This window comes from Cyprinus carpio, chromosome B16 (assembly GCF_018340385.1).
Source record: "Cyprinus carpio isolate SPL01 chromosome B16, ASM1834038v1, whole genome shotgun sequence".
In the NCBI taxonomy this organism is placed as follows: domain Eukaryota; kingdom Metazoa; phylum Chordata; class Actinopteri; order Cypriniformes; family Cyprinidae; genus Cyprinus; species Cyprinus carpio.
The window spans coordinates 7,265,740-7,286,399 of record NC_056612.1 but is presented as its reverse complement, the minus strand read 5'-3'; the positions used below and the strand labels follow the sequence as shown (position 1 = coordinate 7,286,399).

At 39.5% G+C, this 20,660-nt stretch overlaps 1 protein-coding gene across 1 annotated transcript in view; it reads left to right on the top strand.

Moving 5' to 3' along the window:
• The window catches only part of LOC109066341 (growth factor receptor-bound protein 10-like), a 98,068-nt gene that overhangs the window by 11,548 nt on the left and 65,860 nt on the right, over positions 1–20,660 (top strand). The gene's annotated exons all lie outside the window — the stretch shown is intronic.

Genomic DNA, 20,660 nt, shown 5'->3' with positions numbered 1-20,660 from the left:
TACGCAAACAGCCCACTCTCTGTGGTCTGGGTGGTCTCAGTTGGTCCCCCTTATGGTAGCCCTTTCCTAGGTACTTAGCTATCTGAGTGTAGCTATGTGGTAGCTCAGTGATTGCTCCCCTGCTTATGGTTTTGAATAGCGGTCTATTTGAGCCCTTGCCTAGACAGTGCTATTTCCCCTGCTAGGATTGTAAGTAAATAGCCCACTCTCTGTGGTCTAGGCAGCTTTGCAAGAAGGTTTTGCCCGGCTATCTATGGTTATGGTATTGTTATTCTGGTCTACAAGCCTTCATAAGACCTTTAAGACATAGCTATCTGAGGATAGCTGTGTTCTTGTTCAGAAGCTATTTCTCCTTACCGGGATTTAAGTAGCTATCTTTGAGCTCCTTTAGAGGCTTTCTAGTTAGTCTCTTCAGTGGTCTTGTGTATCCAGATTTATATGGCTCACATAGCATAGCTACAGATGTGTTCTTAACTTGGTTGGGATGTTCCCCTTGCCAAGTTGTGTGAGTGTCCCGTGGCATCAGTGGCATGGCCCCTTTCTGAGGAAAGGCTTGGTGTATGTCTGTTGCTTCCTTGGTGCTCTCCACCAGGTGGACAGGTTTGCGCATCGGCATGGCATGGTTGGCATTTGTTGCGTTTTGCGCTTCTGGGGGGTGCAGTGAGAAGTTTCCTAGAGGGGAAACATATGAGCGTGTAGTTTTATTGATTTGAATAATCTGAGGTTGATCGAGACGCTGCACCTCGTTTACATCTCCTTCAGACAGCTAAGTGGACAACGTATTCAGCAGGTGCCCTCTTATACTTCCGTGCATGACGCCATAGGCCAGGTGGACCAATTGATTGGCGTTGTTTCACACATGCTTCAGACACTGGTCATGCAGGCTGCATTCCCCAATGTGCCCCCTAGGGGTTGCAGCATCTCGTTCCCTTTTGGGGAACTATGGTTACATGCGTAACCCAAGACGTTTTCTTGATATATGCAGAAAACGTACCATTGCTTGAAGAAAGTGATTTTGAGTCCATCTTCAATATGAAAAGGTCCAACTAGCTCATCTTTAATAATACCAACCAGTACCCACCTCCAACTTGCTGGCGTCTGAGTCAAAGTGGAGCTATGTTCCTATTACTGATCCAGCCAAGGGCCTATCCATCTGTTCTGTCAATAGTCACTTTTACCTCATCATTTCATAAAACCTTTGAAAAATCTGTCTTTAGATATTTCTTGGCCCAGTCTTGATGTTTCAGTGGTGGTTCAGTTCAGTGGTGGTCTCTTTCAACCTTGTCTTCAGCCATGTTTCTGAGCATTGAACACCTTGTACTTCTGAGCACTTAAGGTAGGTTGCAGTTCTGGAATATGACAGCACTGGTGGATAATTGGTTCCTGGAAGCTTGACATTTGATTCTTCTCAAATCTTTGGCAGTTAATTTTGCAGCTTTTTTTCTCAACACGTTTCTTGCAACCCTGTTGACAATTTGCAACAAAGCATTTGATGTTTCTGTGAACGCCCCAATATCTTACCAGTTTCAAGAGTTCTGCATCCCTTTGAAAGACTTTGTAAAATTTTTGACTTTTCATTTTGCTTTAGGAAAAGAAGCTGCCTAATAATTATGCACACCTTGATATATGGTGTGGATCTCCTTAGGCCACACCCTCCCTTATTACACAAATAGACATCACCTGATATGCTTAACCCTTTGATGCACGTCATGGGTCGAAAGTGTTATTTTAAGTTATTTTTTCTATATCTTTGCAATAAATTAATTTCATCATTCAGAGGGATTCCTCAATTAACTTGTTTTTGATCATCACAAATCCTTTTTTTTTCTTTGTCACATTTTTAATACAAATCATTTTTGTATCACTACCCATGCACAACATGGGTTTAAAATGACCAGTATTCAATTTCCTGTTATTTCAGTTATGGATAAGTGTTTAATTGCTGAATATCTGAAATACATTATTTTTTATATCATTTATTATTCTAGATAGTCTTTAAATATGTTGTTTTTGACTTCCACAAATCATTATGTTTATTTACCCTTTCTTCATTTTATTTCTGCATAAATTTTACACACTTGGGTCAAAAATGACCCATATAGAAGCCTTTGATATTTTCTATTTTTTTGCAAGTAGGAGCATATTTACTGCAGACAACTATTCACCTGCCACACATTTGACAACTCAACCTGGCTGCTTTTGTATAATTGATGCATTTAGTCTTATTTAAAATTTATTAACACAGAAAATATTTGATATACTGTGAAAGATAACAGGATATAATATCTGAATGTTAGTCTAAGGACCTTGAAATCTATTACTAGTGAGAAAGAGAAACATGTCCAATACTATAAACAAGCTTGTTGTTGACATATTCTATTTTAGAAAATAAAAGTCAAAATAATGTTATATACAAGTATATATCATTGCTTTCAGGCAGAAACCTCATATCTCCACATGTCATAATTTTTTTTTTTTGTCATAAATCAGTGCTATTGGTCACCATTTATGCCTGTCAGTGTTTCTGAAAAGTAATGGTTTTGGACATACAAGGTTTCTGTCTGACAGCGTAGACATATACATGATCAACTGCTTGTTGTGCACTCTTTATCTAGAGCAGGGATCTCCAACCCTGCTCCTGGAGAGCTACCGTTCTGTAGACTTCAGTCCCATCTTGCTACAACACCCATCTGTAATTATCAAGTAGCCCTGAACACCTTGATTAGCTGGTTCAGGTGTGTTTGATTGGGGTTGGAGCTGAAATCTGTAGGACGGTAGCTCTCCAGGAGCAGGATTGGAGACTGTTCTAAATTAACGGCTGAAATGTTTGTAGAGATGCTGCATGATGAAGAAGATCAGGCAATTCTTAGTCCTGATTCAGATCTGAAATATCTGATGCTGATGACCTAAAATTTGTGGCTTTTGTGTTTGTGGGTGTGATTCATGGTTGGGAGTGTTTTCACCAAGTACAACATGTTCCTGGAGCAACATTCAATTAACCAATCAGAATTGAGGGATAATTTTTTAGGAAATATCTGTTTTAGGCTTATGATCGGGGTTAGGTGCTTCTAGACCCTTGTTAATCAGCTATCATTTCACACTGATTTTAGGAATAAATTATGGGTAGGGTTAGGTTTTGGGGTAGGGATTGGGTTAAGTCTTTATTTTTTGACAGTATTGTTGATCCAGGATCAACAAAAGATGTTGATCCAGGAACATGTCTTACCTGGCAAAATCATGGCGACCAGGAATCCAGCTCTCCTAGACGAAGAGGACTTATTTGATGGCACTGAAGACTTGTCTGATGAGTATTCTAAGAGGAAACTTAGATCCAGTCCAATAGATTGAGTAAAATAGTTGGTTCCTACTCATGTAAGTGGAGAACATGGAGGTGGCCCATGGTGCTGTGTTGCAATGCGTTGGATGTTGCCACCCTCAGTGCTTACACCAGGGGCGGCCAATGTTGGTCCTGGAAAGCCACAGTCCTGCAGAGTTCAGTTCCAAGATGTTGACTTTTACATGAAGGATGGGGCTGAACATAACATTTCTTAGAACTGTCAGATATGGCGGTTACAGTTGTTTTTTTCCACATGAGTTCTCCTGGTAATGGTGCCAGCACAATGTGTATTTCCACATGAGCCTGGTATGGTGCAGCACAATTACAAACCGTTCTCGGCCCGGAATTCTCGGCACGGTTAGACATTCTTAGTGCTGTTAGAAAGCGTTTGTGTGTAGTTGGCTATATGTTTGGAAGCCCGGTATTTGATCAAACAGCCAAGTAAACAGCTACGCTAAGTTCAATATAAAAAAGAAAAAAATGTCTGAGACCGTTTGGTCTGTGGAGGAAACATTTGCGCTTATCGATATTATACCCGTTGTCGCCTTCTGTTTATTTTATTTTTCACGTCAAGAGTTGTGGCCTTTTTTCTATTATTGAACGAAGTAAATATCAGATAAAAAAGGAGTCCCAAAAACAGAAATATCTGATCATCATTCATATCGCTGTCTATATCACACTTGCGTTACCTTACGCATTAGTATTGCATTCCAAAGAGCTCCGTTATCAGCACCACAGTGGAAAATGAAACCGTATCCATGCTGACTGGCTGGAATCGAACGGTTAAGCAAAGAGAACTGCTCGACCCGATAGTGGAAAAGCAGCTTATGAATCGCCCATGAGTGAACGTCATGATTCAGTTCATCTAGAAGAGAAGACAAAAATGCAAAAGACCTCAGCTGTGTGGGAGCACTTTAAATTGAGTAAGGACAAGACAAAGGCAGTGTGCCAAATATGTGATTTGAAACTGGCCTACCACAACAGCACATCAAGTAGTATGCCTATTCGTTTATTGTTGGTATAAAAAAACAAAACAACTGCTTTTATCCACTAATCAGTAATTTTACACATGATAAAAATGTGCTCTTAATTTGCTTGGAAAATACTTGAGAATACGGCATTTGTCATATAAAAAAAAAAAAAAAAAAAAAATGTACAGTAGTCCAGCCTAATAATAATTTGTCTATATTAAAAGTATTGCTCTTAACAGACCTGTGTGTTCTTTATCAATAGTGCAGTGTCTGTTCTCGGCGCATATAAGCCCTGCCGCGTGAGGTGCACCACTTTCGGCTCGCGCTGTTCTATAGTTGATTAAAAGTTTATTAATTCTGAACGTGTTGCATGTCCATATTGCACCAAAATGCGGCACTGCACACCCTTGAGTCTGCAGCAACACACCCGCCACTCGTGAAATCGATTGGATGAACGGTTCTCGAGATAATAAAAATGCAAACAGACAGACTGTCACACCCCTGGACTCTTTATGTGTGGTTTTTTTTTACACAGTTTCTGTCTCCCGTGTTTGGTTAATTTGATTCCAAGTGTGTCTAGTTTCTTCCCCATGTGTTTCATGTACCCGTTAATTAAGTTATTCCAAATACCCATGTCGTTTCAGTCTGTGTTTGTCGGGTCTACAGTCAGTAAGTGTGTCTTCCTCCTGTTTCCATGTTGGATTTACCCGTTTTGGATTAATAAATTCTCTCTTTTGATTATTCGCAACTCCGTGTTCCTTCTGGCACAGTAGCGTGACAGAAGAACCGACCTACAAAACAGTTTATTTCGTTTGTCTAACCTCTGTTTGTTTTTCGGTTTTCCTCAATCCTTTTGTTTCCGTTGTGTTTTATGGATCCTTTTTGAACTGTGTTGTGACAGAAGAACCCTGCCTATAGTTTGCAGAAAGGACGTTTTCTCGAGGACCATACTGGACGGTTCCTACTGCTCGCTAATGTCACCAGCTACCCGGACTACCTGCTCTGGGCGTTCTATAATGCCAGCCTAAACCCCGAGTGCAGAGCGTTGTCGTCCGAAGATGGTCCTCGGGAGGAATTTGCCACCTTTGTGGAGAAACGGGTCTCCGCTTACCATCTGCCCTGTGGAGGATTTTGCTGGATCCAGTCCCGACCCAGAGCCCAGCCCACCATCTCCATGAATTGCAGATGATTGGACGTAGTGATTCAGTTAAGGAGAGTAAGGGGGATAAGGTAGGGCCAGGTGAATGAGGGAGGGCGACAGTGCCCACCACGAGGGAGCAAACCGTGGACGGTGTGAGTGCAGAGGGGAGCTCCGCCCCCTGCCTTGTGACTGAGGGTGAGCAAAATATGGAGTGGCAAAAGAGCCAAAATGAGGAGGTGGATTTTGTAGACCGGGACTCTGAACTGGAGGATAACCTGTCCCCTCTCCTCTCTCTTCGTCCTTGGTTTCTTCATCCAGCCCTGAGGGGGCTTCCAATTCCCCAGTGCCTGTTCCTGAGTTAAGCCCAGGATGGGCTCCTGTTCCCGAGTTAAGCCCAGTGTCGGCTCCAGCCCCAGAGCTCGCTCCAGTGCCTGTTCCTAGAATATGACCTCCAGTGCCTGCTCCTAGAATGTGCCCTCCTGTGGCCGCTCCTCAAAAATGCCTGCCCTCCCACCCGCTCCTGCCTCCTCCACCGCTGTCGTCTGGCAGCCCCTCTGCTCACCCTCAGCCCACCATCATTGCGGTGCAAGCTCCACGGGACTGCCATCCTCCAGCGTCACCGTGGTCAGAGTCTCCTCACCTCAGCCTCTGAGGCCTGGACAGGCCCGTTGACCCATCGGCTCCACCATGGCTCCTAGCTCCCTCCTTTCCGCCGTGGCTCGGCAGTCCACAAGCTCCCTTGTTCCTCCGGCTCCGCCTTGGCCTGGCGTTGACCATCCTATGCCTCGGGACTCCATCCTGTGGCTTCGCCTCGTCCCTCTGGCTCCATCAGGCTCCTTCATCCCCTCAGCTCCACCTCAGTCCTCTGTCACTCTGGCTCCACCGTGGCCCTCCCAGATCCACATCTCTGCGTAGGTTGCCAGAGACATCTGTTCCGCCTAGGACCTCCGGATCCTCCCCGTCACCCTGGCTCTTCGGCTCTCCGTCTTCACCTCAGGCTCCTCCTCCACCTGCTCCGTTGCCATGGGTAGGCCCCCTGGAGTTGGCGGCCATTCCTCCTCCATGGCTCCTCCCACCATTGGCTCCACCTTCGGCCGTTATGGCTATGGCCTGGGTCCTGCTGGGCTCCTCCTGCTCCAGATCCCTCCTGTTTCCTCCCTGGCTCCTCCCTCCATCGTCTCCTCCCTGGCTCCTTCCTCCTTGGTCCCTGTCTGCTGGCCCCCTCCCGGTAGTACGTCCTCCACCGGAACCTCCTCCCAAGCTCCCACCCATTCCCCCTCCCCTCTGTTGTTTCTATGGTGCAAGGACGCACCTACCGGGATGTTTCTGTATGCTGGTGGACTCCCTATATGTGTGTTTATTGCCCCTGTGACCCAGTTTCTGTCTCCCCATGTTTGGTTAATTTAAGTTATTCCATACACCTGTCTGCCCCTTGTTATCTTGTCCTTAACCCTCTGGAGTCTAAGGGTATTTTTGGGGCCTGGAGAAGTTTTGTCATGCCCTGACATTTGTGGCTTTTTTCAGTTTCTTATAAATATCTAAATGGCTAAAGTCTAATCTCACTGTAATCAGCACAAACTGGGCTATAATAATATGTAAGCAGACATGTATGTACATGATTGTGTTTTTGAGAGAGAAAAAAATGTTATGCCTGGTTAGTGAAAAATCACTTGAATAAGGCAATAAAACACATACAGAAAATTGGTTCCCGGGACTTTTGAGAACTGGAGCTTGTAGCCTAGAATTTGTTTTTCTAAATGATGTGAAAATCATCTTGTTTACTCACTTACAGAAAACAATATATTGATTTAAATTTTCTAAGACACTTTTTGTTGGTAAAAGTCATATGCGAGTAGGCGTCAACTATTCATGAATTCACACCTGAGAAGACAAAGACCTGCATAATGAGCTGCATCATGAGCCATTCAGTCAGCTGTGTCACTGAGAGGGATGAGTTACAAGAAAGAATGTGAGGACAAAATAAATGTATATATTTTTATGTTGTAGTTTATTTAGAATATATTTAATTATCCCACAACATAACTTAATATTCACTTGTGAGTGCAGTTAAACAGTTTATTAGGTAGGAACAATCAAAGCTGACTTTCAAACTGAATTTTTTGCATCATTACTCCAGTCACACAATCCTTCAGAAATCCCTCTGGGCATGATTCGCTTGCATAAGTGTTATTGTATTTTATGATGTTATTATAATAACGGATTGGAGCACTATATTATTGTTTTATGTAAAGATGCTTAGTCGATGGTAGCACTGGCTAACTGGCTCAAGGACTCCTCTCTGTGCCAATCACAGCAGGCTTGTCCAGCTGACCAATCAGAGCAGAGTAGGCTTATGGAAGGGAGGAGTTTGCTCCAAACTTGCTTAGAACGAATCGTTTCGAAATCATTGGCAAATGACTCTAATATTAAATGTATATTCTGAGAAATTTGCAATGTTTTCTGACCTTAGATGCATTTAAACCTGTTGTAGGGGACTCGAACACAATATTAGGATGCTTTAAAATACCATATGACCTGCTCTTTAAGATAAACTGTTCCCAGCAGAAATTTGACCAGTACGTTTATTCCCCCACATGCTCTATCTCCATTACTATTTGAAGACTAACTGTTTTCTCAGTCCTGGTGCTCTTGTTGACTAGAAGTTTTTTTTTTTTTTTCTGCAGTAAGAATGTTCTCTACTCTTTCCAACTTTTCCTTGATTATTATGGGTTTTCCAATCCCTTATTTAAGAAAGCATCCCTAAAACAGTAGGCTTCACTGTGGGGACGTTTGATTGGTTAGGTTTAACAAAACACTTTTTAGTAGCTTTCATCTTCTTGCACTGTTCTTGATTGATGCTCCTATGTGTGGAGACTTCTAGATGCCTCTTGATGGCCTTTATTTCAAAGACTTTCTTTCTTGGGCACTCAGCTTTGGACTATGGCCAGTTCTGGGTAGATTCACATTAATTCCACATAGTGCTTAGCAAATATATCTTTACTGGTCCTCTTGAAGGATATAGTTTTAGGATTGCTTGTGTAGTGGACAGCGCATTCCAGGGCCCAGGTAATGGCAGGGCCCCTTTCTGACCACTACAGTGGACAAAGGTTTGCTACATTTTGATTGGAACTTAGTGGACTAACATAAGCACACTGTACAACACTATCAGATAAAGATGCCAGGACAACAGCCAGACACCTCTTAGAGGGCAAGAAAAAGACCTTTGGTACAAAGCCCGGGAAGGACAGGACTTCCTATTGGTCAAAATGCAGTTTCTGCCCTTCACCCACCAACAAACTGATTCCTCAGGTTTTGGCATGTGATGGCCATAAAAATTTCTTAGGACCTCCGGATGCAGCAGTGGTGTGTGAAGCAAAGAGAGATAACAGAGATCCATTCATAACTATGTTCTCAAACCTTAAACTGATGCAAACTACAACACACACATTTCATGCTTATTCAGAGAAATAAGTATTTTCAGTGACAGCGATGTGTAGTGCAACATCTTACACAAACTCAGCTTTTAATGGACTAATGAATCCATCCATGACAGTTCAGTCTTTTTCCATCATGTTTGGACTTAATGTGTTCGTAACATTGCCAAATGCATTCTGGTTGTGGTTTGGAAAGTGAGAAATGCACTGATAAAACATTAGTGACATTTTTATAATTTTGTGTTTGGACTATGCAAAAAGTTCCACAGGAGAAAAGAAGGGTGGGCCACACCATGTCCCCCATTCTGATGGAAACAGCCAATCACAGCCTGGAAATGGAGAAGCGCTAGATTGCAATCTCCTCCTCATCAGAAAGAGATAAAGGTACCTTCCCAATAGACAGTCCTTGTTCTGAGTCGGAGTCCCGTGAGAGAAGAGGCAATAACAGCTACACATTTCTGAGTTTCAGTTCTGTCAAGGAAGAGACTGTAACAGATACACTCGTTCTGAGTCTGAGTCCTTTTACTGGGAAGGCAGCAACAGATAACTCCTGAGAGACAATAGCAGATTACCAAAGCCTCTGACTCTTGAGGGAGGAGGCAATAACAGATACCAAGTTCTGAGTCTCCAGCTTTTGAGGCAGCAACAGATGTGACCACGTTTTGAGTCTCCAGCCAGCGAGGAAAGAGATACTCTATGTTCAGACTTCAGAGTCTTCATCCAGCGAGACAACAACAGATGCAGCACGTCCTGAGTCTCCATCCTAGAGAGACAAAGCGGATCTACCAAGTTCTGAGTCTCTAGCCCAGAGAGGCAGAAGACACACAAACATTTGCAATAGGGTTAAGCTCCGGCTAGCAACCTTCACTTCAAGGTACTTTTTGCTTGCGTGTTCCAGATTTTAGGACCCTTTGGTGTTCTAAGAGATCAGCATCCTACAGCACTTCATGTTCAGGGCTGTTGAAATGGATTCCCGCTCCTTTCCCCACTGCATTGTTACCAGCACAACCAGTGGAAGAAGTCACCGCCTTCAGACTGCTTACTCAACCAAAGAGAACGTAAATATCACTAATCCAAACCTCTTCCAGAGACCTTGGCATTGTTGTATATTATCAGTATATGATTTTAATTTACATTAGATATTATAGCTGATTGCAGTTTATAGCCAATCTTTCATGTATTTTTTTATGCATAATAAGGTTCTTCACCTTATTTTTTTAGTAGCAGCAGTTTATCTTTCCAGATTATGTAACTCTGACATTGCAAAACCCAACATAATCACTTGCATTTTATGCATCTCAATTCCTATTTCATTTATGGTATTCATTTAGTAATTTTAATTACTCTTGTCTATCTATTGTTAATAAAATCTATTTTATTACACTTGAGTCTTTCTTGTGTTTATGATACAGAAAGAGGTTCTACAAGTTTGAGATCCCACCAATCTTTCTTATGTGATGTACTCATAACCATACCTTAAGTGACACGTGATCCAAATATCATAATGTCATTGGTGACGTGAGTACACATCACTACACTCCCTAGGTTTGCGAAAGCAAAATTCACTACACTTGGAAAATGTTTCTGGTTCTTGTTGGTAGACATGGACTATGAAGCCTTTGAGATGCAAACAGGTGGATGCTAATCATGTGGAAAGCATACATGTTTAGTTAAATATGTTTTAGTGTTGTTGTCGAGAGCAACTTATTCAAGACCTGAGTAGTCCGAATCAAGACCGAGACCAGAAGAGGGATGAGTCTGAGTCAAGCCCAAGTCCAAATGCTCCCCAGTCTATGACAAGACCAAGACCTTGAAAATATAGTCTTGGACTAGGGCTCGAGACTAAATACTGTATGGTCTTGAAGTCATATTACAGCCATAGTTTTAGGTGTCTTTAATGGGAAAGACTTATATTTTCTCATAGAATTTTTTTTTCTTTTGTAAAATGTGTAAATGTTTTGATTCTAGACTTTCCAAGTCCAAGGTCACACACGAAATTAGAAAATATAATATATAAATAAATTTGATTATTTTTATCTATAAACATTTTATTAGGACAAAGATATATTTTGTTATACAAATTAAGAATCGGGTTTCATGGTCAATAAGAAATATTTACAGCTGGTAATTTTTTTTAGTTAATCCATGATTTTTCAGATAAGGAAAGATCTGTTTTGTTTTTCCACTACAATTCAGCATTTTTTTCTTTGTCCAATCTGAATCTTAACAGTGCAAGACCTGAGATTAGTGTCAGTAAAGGGAGTGTTGTTTCTGACCCCTGTCTGTAGAAGAAAGGCTCAATGAATCTGCAGTGGGAGGAGTCAGAAAGAAAGGGGGTGTGGGAAGCAGCTCATAAATATTCATGACTTGCTGCATTTGGATGGCCCCTTTGCTTTTGGACACACAGCTGGACAGAGCAGCTCACATTCCAGTGTCCCTCCCAACCAGGCATTTTTTGCTGTCCATCTCTCTCACTTGCTATCTCACTCTTTCTCATTTTTTATTGCTGTCCTATTTTCAGCTCGTCTCTCTCATCGCTGCACTTTGCCCTACAAATCAATGCATGCCATTTTGCGGCTCTCCTCCCAGTACCCTATGTGGAAAGAATCCGCTCCCAGCATTCCTGAGGAGATGGTGCATTTTGGATGTTTCATGGGAATGTTGGAGTGGTCTAGAACTGAAAATCTTTCCCAGTAATATAAACTGATCACAGCATGCAGAGTTGATTATATTGTTGTATATAAACAGTATATTTGTAGCAATAGCCAACAATATGGGTCAAAATTATAGATTTTATAGATTTTTAAAACAGGGGCAATTAAGTAAAGATCATGTTCTATGAGATATTTTGTAAATTTCCTAACATAGATATATCAAAACATATTTTTTGATTAGTTATATTCTTTTGATAAGAACTTATTTTGGACAACTTTAAAGGCGATTCTCTCTCTCTCTCTCTCTCTCTCTCTCTCTCTCTCTCTCTCTCTCTATCTATAATTAATATTTTTTTGGTGGTTGTTATTATACTGTTGTTAGTAGTAATTTTTAAAATGTTTTTGAAATAAGTCTTGTATGCTCTTATGCCAGGGATAGGCAACTTCGGTCCTGAAGGGCCACTGTCCTGCAGAGTTTAGCTCCAACCCTAATTAAACACACCTGAACAAGGCAATCAGTGTTTTCGCTATTACTAGATAGATACAGGCAGGTGAGTTTTTATGAGGGCTGAAGCTAAACTCTGCAGGATAGTGGCCCTCCTATCCCTGCCTTATGCTATTTGATCAAAATAAAAAAATAAAAAACTAATATTGTAAAATATTATTAGAAATTAAAATAAATGTTTCCTTATTTTAATGTATTGTAATATAACATTTATTTGTTTGATGGGAAAGCTGAATTTTCACCAGCAAGTGTCACATGACCTTTCATTAATCATTCTAAAATGCTGATTAAATGCTCAAGTAACATTTCTTATTATTATCACATTTGAAAATTACTTTACTGCTTAATAGTCTTAGTCATAGGGAATCAAGGTACTTTTGTAAGATTCTTTGATAAATAGAAAAAGTTCAAAAGTAGATTTTATTTGAATATTTTGTATATTTTGTAGCATTATTAATGTCTTTACTGCCACTTTTGGCCAATTAAATGTGTCCTTGCTGAATAAAGGTTTTAATGTCCTAAAGATCCCAAACTTTTGAACGGTATGTTGTGCTTATGATCTATTTTACAAAGTGATATGTCATTTTATGGTTGTCTGTGGAATCTTTTTTTAATTTGAACAGCTAAATAAAGACCACACTTTGCTTGGTAACTTCAATGGTTAGCTGTTTTTAACCTGTACGGACGGTCAGGTCTATAAATAACCAAAATATGTTCATGTGTGCCGCATTTAGTAAGAAAGAAAATATTTAGCCTGTAGAATGCAAGGAATTTAGGAGGGGTGCCAAAGTACCAAAAACGTTTGGAAGTTAACATACAGTATATCCCAATGGAAGTGGAGTTATTGCAGTGGGCCAGATTTCTACCTTTCCCATTATCAGTATACCCCAATATGATAATTTATTCCATGCATTTTGGCCTAATTTCTGGAATGTATGAAAAGATTCTTTTTGCACAGGTCATCTTGTGTTAAGTGGCTGTGTATGTTTAAAAACTGCTTTTGTGGCGTTCAAGTGCCACATTCCATCTCACTGTGTGTTTTCCCCTAGCACCATGAATCTCTCTGCATATTTTAGGATATAGTTGAGATGTTTTCTGAATTAAAGGATTTAGTGTTCCATTCCTGCTCCATGTCATGGATGAATACAAGCCATGAGATTTGTTTTATAATGTGAGAACTGAGTATTACTGAGAGACATGCTGTGAATGTGCAGATGTGTTCAGGAAGAGTCGAGTTGAACTGCAGCCAGGTTCTCTCGCTCTCTCTGTAGCTTTAGATTGCGTAATATGGCATGCCGCTTCCCTCCCTCCCTTCCCACTGACAGCCTTGCATTACGCAGTGGTTTTATGGACTCTGACAACCACACGGAGAAGCTGAAATTCTCTCTGGGACTGAAGACAGCCCTTGTGGAACTCTGTCATCAGTCTGAAGGTAGAGCTGCTAGTGTAAAACACTTGTCGTGTTATTTCACAAATAGTAGAAATCATTCATTAAAACAAACTTAACTGTCAGCCTGGTCATTCTTTAAGTCCAGGTGTTATGCATGGATATTTCTCAAATGAAGCAAGCATAGAACAGAAAGATTGTTTTAGTTTTGGATCTTAACATAAACATGATTTTATGCTCAGTCAATACAAACTGTCGGCAATGTAAAAAAATAAATAAAGAACATATCAACAACTATAAAACAGACAGACTAGATCAGGGATCCTCAAATCTGGAACTCAAGATCCACTGGACCTCAAGATTAGTTTAACCCTAATCAAACACACCTGAGAATGCTAATCAATGCCAATCAGTGTCTTTGGGATCATTAGAAAATCACAGGCAGGTGACTTTGATCAGGGTTGGAGCTAAACTCTGCAGCGCATTGGACCTCCAGGGCAAGATTTGAGGAAGGGGGTACTAGATGATATCCAATGGTAGATAGATACCAATATGAAGGCGAGTATGGCTGACAAGATATTTATTTTTTTCTTCCATTCTCACGTCGCACTAAAGAAAAGATCTCTTCGGGGAACTGTTCTTACTTTTTCAATAAGGATTTACTTTAAATAGCTGGTGGCTGGTGGAGATCCCAAAGGCTTGGCCTTTGCCTTTGCTTCAGGGCTAATCACTGCTAGACATTAAAGCTCTCCTTTTACTGTGTAAGCACACGTGAACTTCTTACCACAGTGTCAAACAAACATTTATTGCCGTCATAGCTCAATCTACAATTCAGCTTTTGTGCTAGGACAATCTGGAGAACAAACAAGGGTGTAGGGTTCAAGGGAGAGTTTATTTTCCTCTTTACATTCTTCTCTGCCTCTGTTTCTTCTAAGTTCTATTATGGAATATATAGAGGAAGCCTATAATCATAGATAACATTATATAGAATAGACATAACTGTAGGGAGACTTGGCTATAAACTAGCCAACAGGCTCATTGGAAAATGTGCCTCTACCTAATTTTCACCCAACTCCAAAATTAATACATAAAATTAACTTCGGTTTCGAGTGGAAATGAACACCAGTGGCAGTAAAACGCCAATCACTTTTATTCCTTCTAATCACTTTTATTCCAAAATTATGATTGCACTAGCAAGTTGTCAAATTAAGCAAATTAAGACATATTTATGCGCAGTTTCTTCCTCAAAACACTTTTCCCATTGTGTGTGATTTGTAAACTAAAACATTTTGATGTTAGCTTCATGTAACCAGCTCCATACAGGTGCATCTCAATAAATTAGAACGTCGTGGAAAAGTTAATTTATTTCAGTAATTCAACTCAAATTGTGAAACTCGTATATTAAATAAATTCAATGCACACAGACTGAAGTAGTTTAAGTCTTTGGTTCTTTTAATTGCAATTATTTTGGCTCACATTTAATAAAAACCCACCAATTCACTATCTCAACAAATTAGAATATGGTGACACGCCAATCAGCTAATCAACTCAAAACACCTGCAAAGGTTTCCTGAGCCTTCAAAATGGTCTCTCAGTTTCGTTCACTAGACTACACAATCATGGGGAAGACTGCTAATCTGACAGCTGTCCAGAAGGCAATCATTGACACCCTTCACAAAGAGGGTAAGCCACAAACATTCATTGCCAAAGAAGCTGGCTGTTCACAGAGTGCTGTATCCAAGCATGTTAACAGAAAGTTGAGTGGAAGAAAAAGATGCACAACCAACCGAGAGAACCGCAGCCTTATGAGGATTGTCAAGCAAAATGGATTCAAGAATCTGAGTGAACGTCACAAGGAATGGACTGAGGCTGGGGTCAAGGCATCAAGAGCCACCACACACAGACGTGTCAAGGAATTTGGCTACAGTTATCGTATTCCTCTTTTTAAGCCACTCCTGAACCACAGACAATGTCAGAGGCATCTTACCTGGGCTAAGGAGAAGAAGAACTGGAATGTTGCCCAGTGGTCCTAAGTCCTCTTTTCAGATGAGAGTAAGTTTTGTATTTCATTTGGAAACCAAGGTCCTAGAGTCTGGAGGAAGGGTGGAGAAGCTCATAGCCCAAGTTGCTTGAAGTCCAGTGTTAAGTGTCCGCAGTCTGTGATTTAGGGTGCGATGTCATCTACTGGTGTTGGTCCATTGTGTTTTTTGAAAACCAAAGTCGCTGCACCCGTTTACCAAGAAATTTTGGAGCACTTCATGCTTCCTTCTCCTGGCCACCTTTTTGCTGCTTTAATTTTCCAGCAGGATTTGGCACCTGCCAAAAGTACCAAAAGTTGTCCATGCCACACAGAATTGAGGCAGTAATTAAAGCAAAAGGAGCCCCTACCAAGTATGGAGTACATGTACAGTAAATGAACATACTTTCCAGAAGGCCAACAATTCACTAAAAATGTATTTGGTTTTTTTATTTATTTTTTTTAATATATATTGGTCTTATGAAGTATTCTAATTTGTTGAGATTGGTGGGTTTTTTGCCAAATGTGAGCCAAAATCATCACAATTAAAAGAGCCAAAGACTTAAACTACTTCAGTCTGTGTGCATTGAATTTAATACACAAGTTTCACAATTTGAGTTGAATTATTGAAATAAATGAACTTTTCCACGACATTCTAATTTACTGAGATTTACCTGTATGTATATAGCCTTTTAGACATACTAAACATGCTCAGTAGCTCACCTGGTACAGTGTTTCAATTGCAATTAATTTTAGCACTGCTGTCTTGACACTACTCAGTGATACAATGTGTAAAACAACCAAGATAATAAAATGCTGCCAGATTCACATTTATATTTTTTGGATAAAATACTTTTATTAATAGTAATACTATTTTTGCTGATTTTTTGTCACAAGCAATGAAGCTCCATAAAAATATAATTAATGTAGTCCATACAACTTGAGTGCCATATTCCATTTGGTTGCTGTTAAACTGTCTGCAAGGTTAATACTGCTTAAGAGCTTTGACCTTTGACATTTTAAACAGGATTCTTTGAAAACACCAACAAACAAAGCAGCTCAGTTCCACCAACCCCCATGGTAAAAATACAAAATATAACACAGTAGTCTTAATTTTTGTTCCCATCCTTCCTGTTTGCCCTGTCACACCTGAATTTGTGACCAACTTCTTAGCTCCTCTTGCTGTGTGATTTCAGTGGAAGCTGTTCTACATGGCTCAGTGCTACATCTGCTCATGCAAGACTGAGTTTAACTTTATTTAAAAAGTTTTTTCATGGAATGTACTGTATGATTGATCAGTGGTTAGTTTAATTGAACCGAGTTGGGAATTGTGTTCTTATGGGGATACAGTGAATGAATCAACTGCTTTATTCCATATGATGAACAGATTTTATGAACACTGTGTTCTGTTGATACTGATGAATATTTCTATGCAAACAAAAGCCTAAATGTAATCTATTCATCATATAAATAAATCGTGTCCTTTAGAAGACTTAGATTAAATTGCTTGATTCATATGGAATATTTTACAATGTCTTTATTAACGCTTTGAAGCATCAAAGTTTTAGTTGAGTGGATGTTCAATGGCTTAGTTAAAAAAAAACATTCTGTTTAGAAGATGAATGAGAGTTTTATTGTTTTGGAATGATTTGAGGGTGAGATATTTATTTATTTTTATTTATTTTTTAAAATAGCTTAGCTAACACTTTAGGGTATCCACATATATGACTTTTGCTCATAGCAATGACCGAGCAAATTCCCAAAACTTAGGTTCAGTATTCTTTCATTTGTAATTTCAGATTTTTTGTTTGTAGTTTCTACCTCAAAAATACTTTTTCTGTTTTTGTATGGAAATAAAAAGTTAGCTGCAGACAGATTGTACCCATGTTCCTCAACTCTTGTCTCTTTTTCAGAACCTTAAAAAAAAAAGAGTGGGCCCCTCACTTTTCCCTTAGAGACAGATGCCTGCTGAGGTGTTGCTGGCTCCCCCAGTTCTCCTTTTTAGCTCCATGGCTGACTGAACCAGGCATTGAGAGATTGAGGAGTGCGATTCAGTGCTCAGCAGGCTCCTGAATACTGATTCTGCGTCAGGCAAATTGAATGAAATTAGATACCAAAAGAGGAGCTGTCAGACCTGCGTGGTCCGGAGGTCAATCACATGATTAACGGTGATGACATCATCCCCTGGGGCTGCCCACTCTTTTGTTGCAGGATTGGACACTGTGAAACGTGCAGACCTGACTCCATTATGTAATTGCAGGGGCCAAGAATAGGGCCTCTAAAATCAGCCCAAGCCAATGGCACCCTTAAATCTATACTATCAAACTTTTTTTGTTCAAAATTAGAAAACTTATGAGTGAATTTGTCTTTAAAAGGGGTCATCGGATGCAAAATTCATTTGACATTGTTGTTTGAACAAAAACGTGTATTGGAAGCGTGTGTACACATCCACCCTATAATGACAAAAATCCTTCTGTTTTTTTTTTTTTAATCACTATTTTCAAATCCCCTTTCTCAAATCAGGCTGTTCTGAGGTTCCTGTCAGAATTATGTTGTTCTGCACAGGCCGCTCCCACGATAGTTGATTGACAATGGCGTCTCAACATCTGAGCCGCTGAAGATGCAGGATTAATGTTACTTTTGTTTCCACGGATGAGAGGGGTGGGGTGAGCAGAGCTCATTAGCATTTAAAGCAACATGGACTAAAACAGCTTGCCAAAAACAGAGCTGATTTTGACAGGGTAAAAAGGGTGTTTTTCATACTACCATTGAGAAAAAGTATGTTATAGACTTTTCATTAAGACCCTAAAGAATTATATCAACTTGTGGAAAATGGGCATCCGATGACCCCTTTAAAACATGTTTTTGCCTTACCTTGAATCACTATGATAAGCCTTTAACAATGATCTATATTTTAGAGAGTTTTGGATAGATTCCATGGGAAACTGCATACAGTATTTCCATAATTTGTCTGTGTGTGTAAAAAAAATTCAAATCAACACCACTTGGCATTTCAGAAATATGTTTAATTTGCATAGCATCACATTTGCTGTGCGTTGAATAGGTTTGCAATACAATGTTTATGTTGGTAACAAATCCTATCTATAAATTAGTTATTATTTTAGTATATTTGCCTATGAATAGCCTATTAGCCATACTTACCAAGACACATTTTCAGATATCCATCTTTCTTTCATTATATATTTATTGATTTATTTATAATTTTGGAGTGCCTCAGGCTAACAGATTTATTCACGCAGAACAGAGTAGCTAAAGAAGAACTAATATGATTAGTTAAACAATGTTCCACCATAAGTAACTCGTAGTTATAGGTTTCAACCACTAAAGAAGGGGTGCCCAAACTTGTTCCTGAAGGGCCACTGTGCAGATTAGTTTCAGCCCTAATTAAACACACCTTAACCAGCTACTAATGTCACTAAATTCTTCCAGTCAGGCAAGTAGGAGCTGGTTGGAAATAAAATATGCAGGACGATGGCCTTCCAGAAGCAGGATTGAACTCTGCACCAAAGGCCCAAACATTTAATAGTGTAGATTTAAGAGGACTAGAAACAGTCCACACACCTCCTGAGATTTCAATTACTAATTAATGACTGCTTTAAAAAGGTAATAAAACATCAATGAGAGTTCTGAAACTAAAGAAGGAACCACTGTCAAACTAGAAATATAACAGAACAAACAAACAAACAAAAAAACACAGTCAAGCTGGTCAGTTATTTTATATATGGTAGTTAAAGCACATAATATTTAACTGCTGTATTCAGCTTCATACTGTAAACAGTTGTCACTTGCTAGTTTGTTGTGTAAGAACACTGTGCTGCTTTTTTTACTGTAAGCAACCTCCCAGAACAATAGCAACTGCATAGTGATTCCCTGGTAAGCATTACTTGATTGATTTAATTTTAATTTTATTTTCTGAATAATAAATTAGAGTCCACACCAATGGGCAATGATGTTCTGTTTATTAAGAGTTATGTCATCTGCTGCTTGGAATATTTGAGTTCTTTAAATCCAGATGGATTCTGATCTCAATTTATGCTTTTATCAGCTGAAAAAAAAAAAAAATTCCTCCTGAAAGGGATTCCATTGTTCCTCTATGACCAAGGTGACCAGATTTCTCATAGTGGAATACGGGATGGGTGGGCAATATGACCACGGTATAAGAAATTTTTTTTTTCTTAATGATATCTGTATGATATTCATTTATATAATTATTTTTGTTAAATAAAAAAAGAACAGAAGCAAATCACAAACCATCAGACAATTACGAGATACAAATGAAATGCACTTGTTTTTCAAATGCAGTGGGTTTATTTAACATGTATACGTTTATTTAACATCTTTTGTTGTTTAAATAACATTTATGACACATACAGGTATTAAATTAGACTGCTGTTCCTTTAAGACCAAATGCATGGACGTATACTGACACATATCCGGTTAATCGTTAACAATTTGTGATTGGATGGTAATTTTGTTCTACGATGAGCTTGGTTATCTTTGATTAGACTGTTCTCACGTGACAGAGTGCTCTGATCACCCAGTCATAAAGAAATTTTGGACAAAACATGATATTTTCGTAACAAGTCGGCACAGTAAAAATAGAGCTGAAATACATGACTGTCCCTGGAAAAACAGGACTTCTGGTCACCCTATCTATGACTTTATCTTTGAAGCTGTTGTATAGATCTGTTCTCATAGAAATAGCACAGTTATTAAAAGTTTATAACTATAGTTATCATGGTGTGAATGGGTCTCAAAAGTGCAAAGTTTTCTGTGAACTCTAGTTGTGCCTTCTTATTTTTCTGTTTCAAAATGGTGAAGCAGCAAAATAAGTGTGTATGTTTAAGCTTGCTAGACTGCATAATCTTACCCTCTGAAAATAAGGTACCATTATATGAGTGAAAATATATAATTTTGGTCTCAGTGGAAATGTTCACTATTTGGAGCTCCGTATGATCTGTTTGTTTAACATCTTCCTTCTCTCCTCACATTGCAAGTAAAGCTGCTTTCCAAGTGCGTTGAGTTTTAAGAAGACAATCTAGAGAGTGTTTCATACACCATCTCTGCGTAGCTGTTGGTCAGCTCGGATTCTGTATTTCCCTCCTCTTATTCTTATGTTGTTTACTGACCCTGTGGAACTATTTGGGTTAAGAAGTGATCTGTGCTATATTGGTAGTAGCCACTTAGACTCAA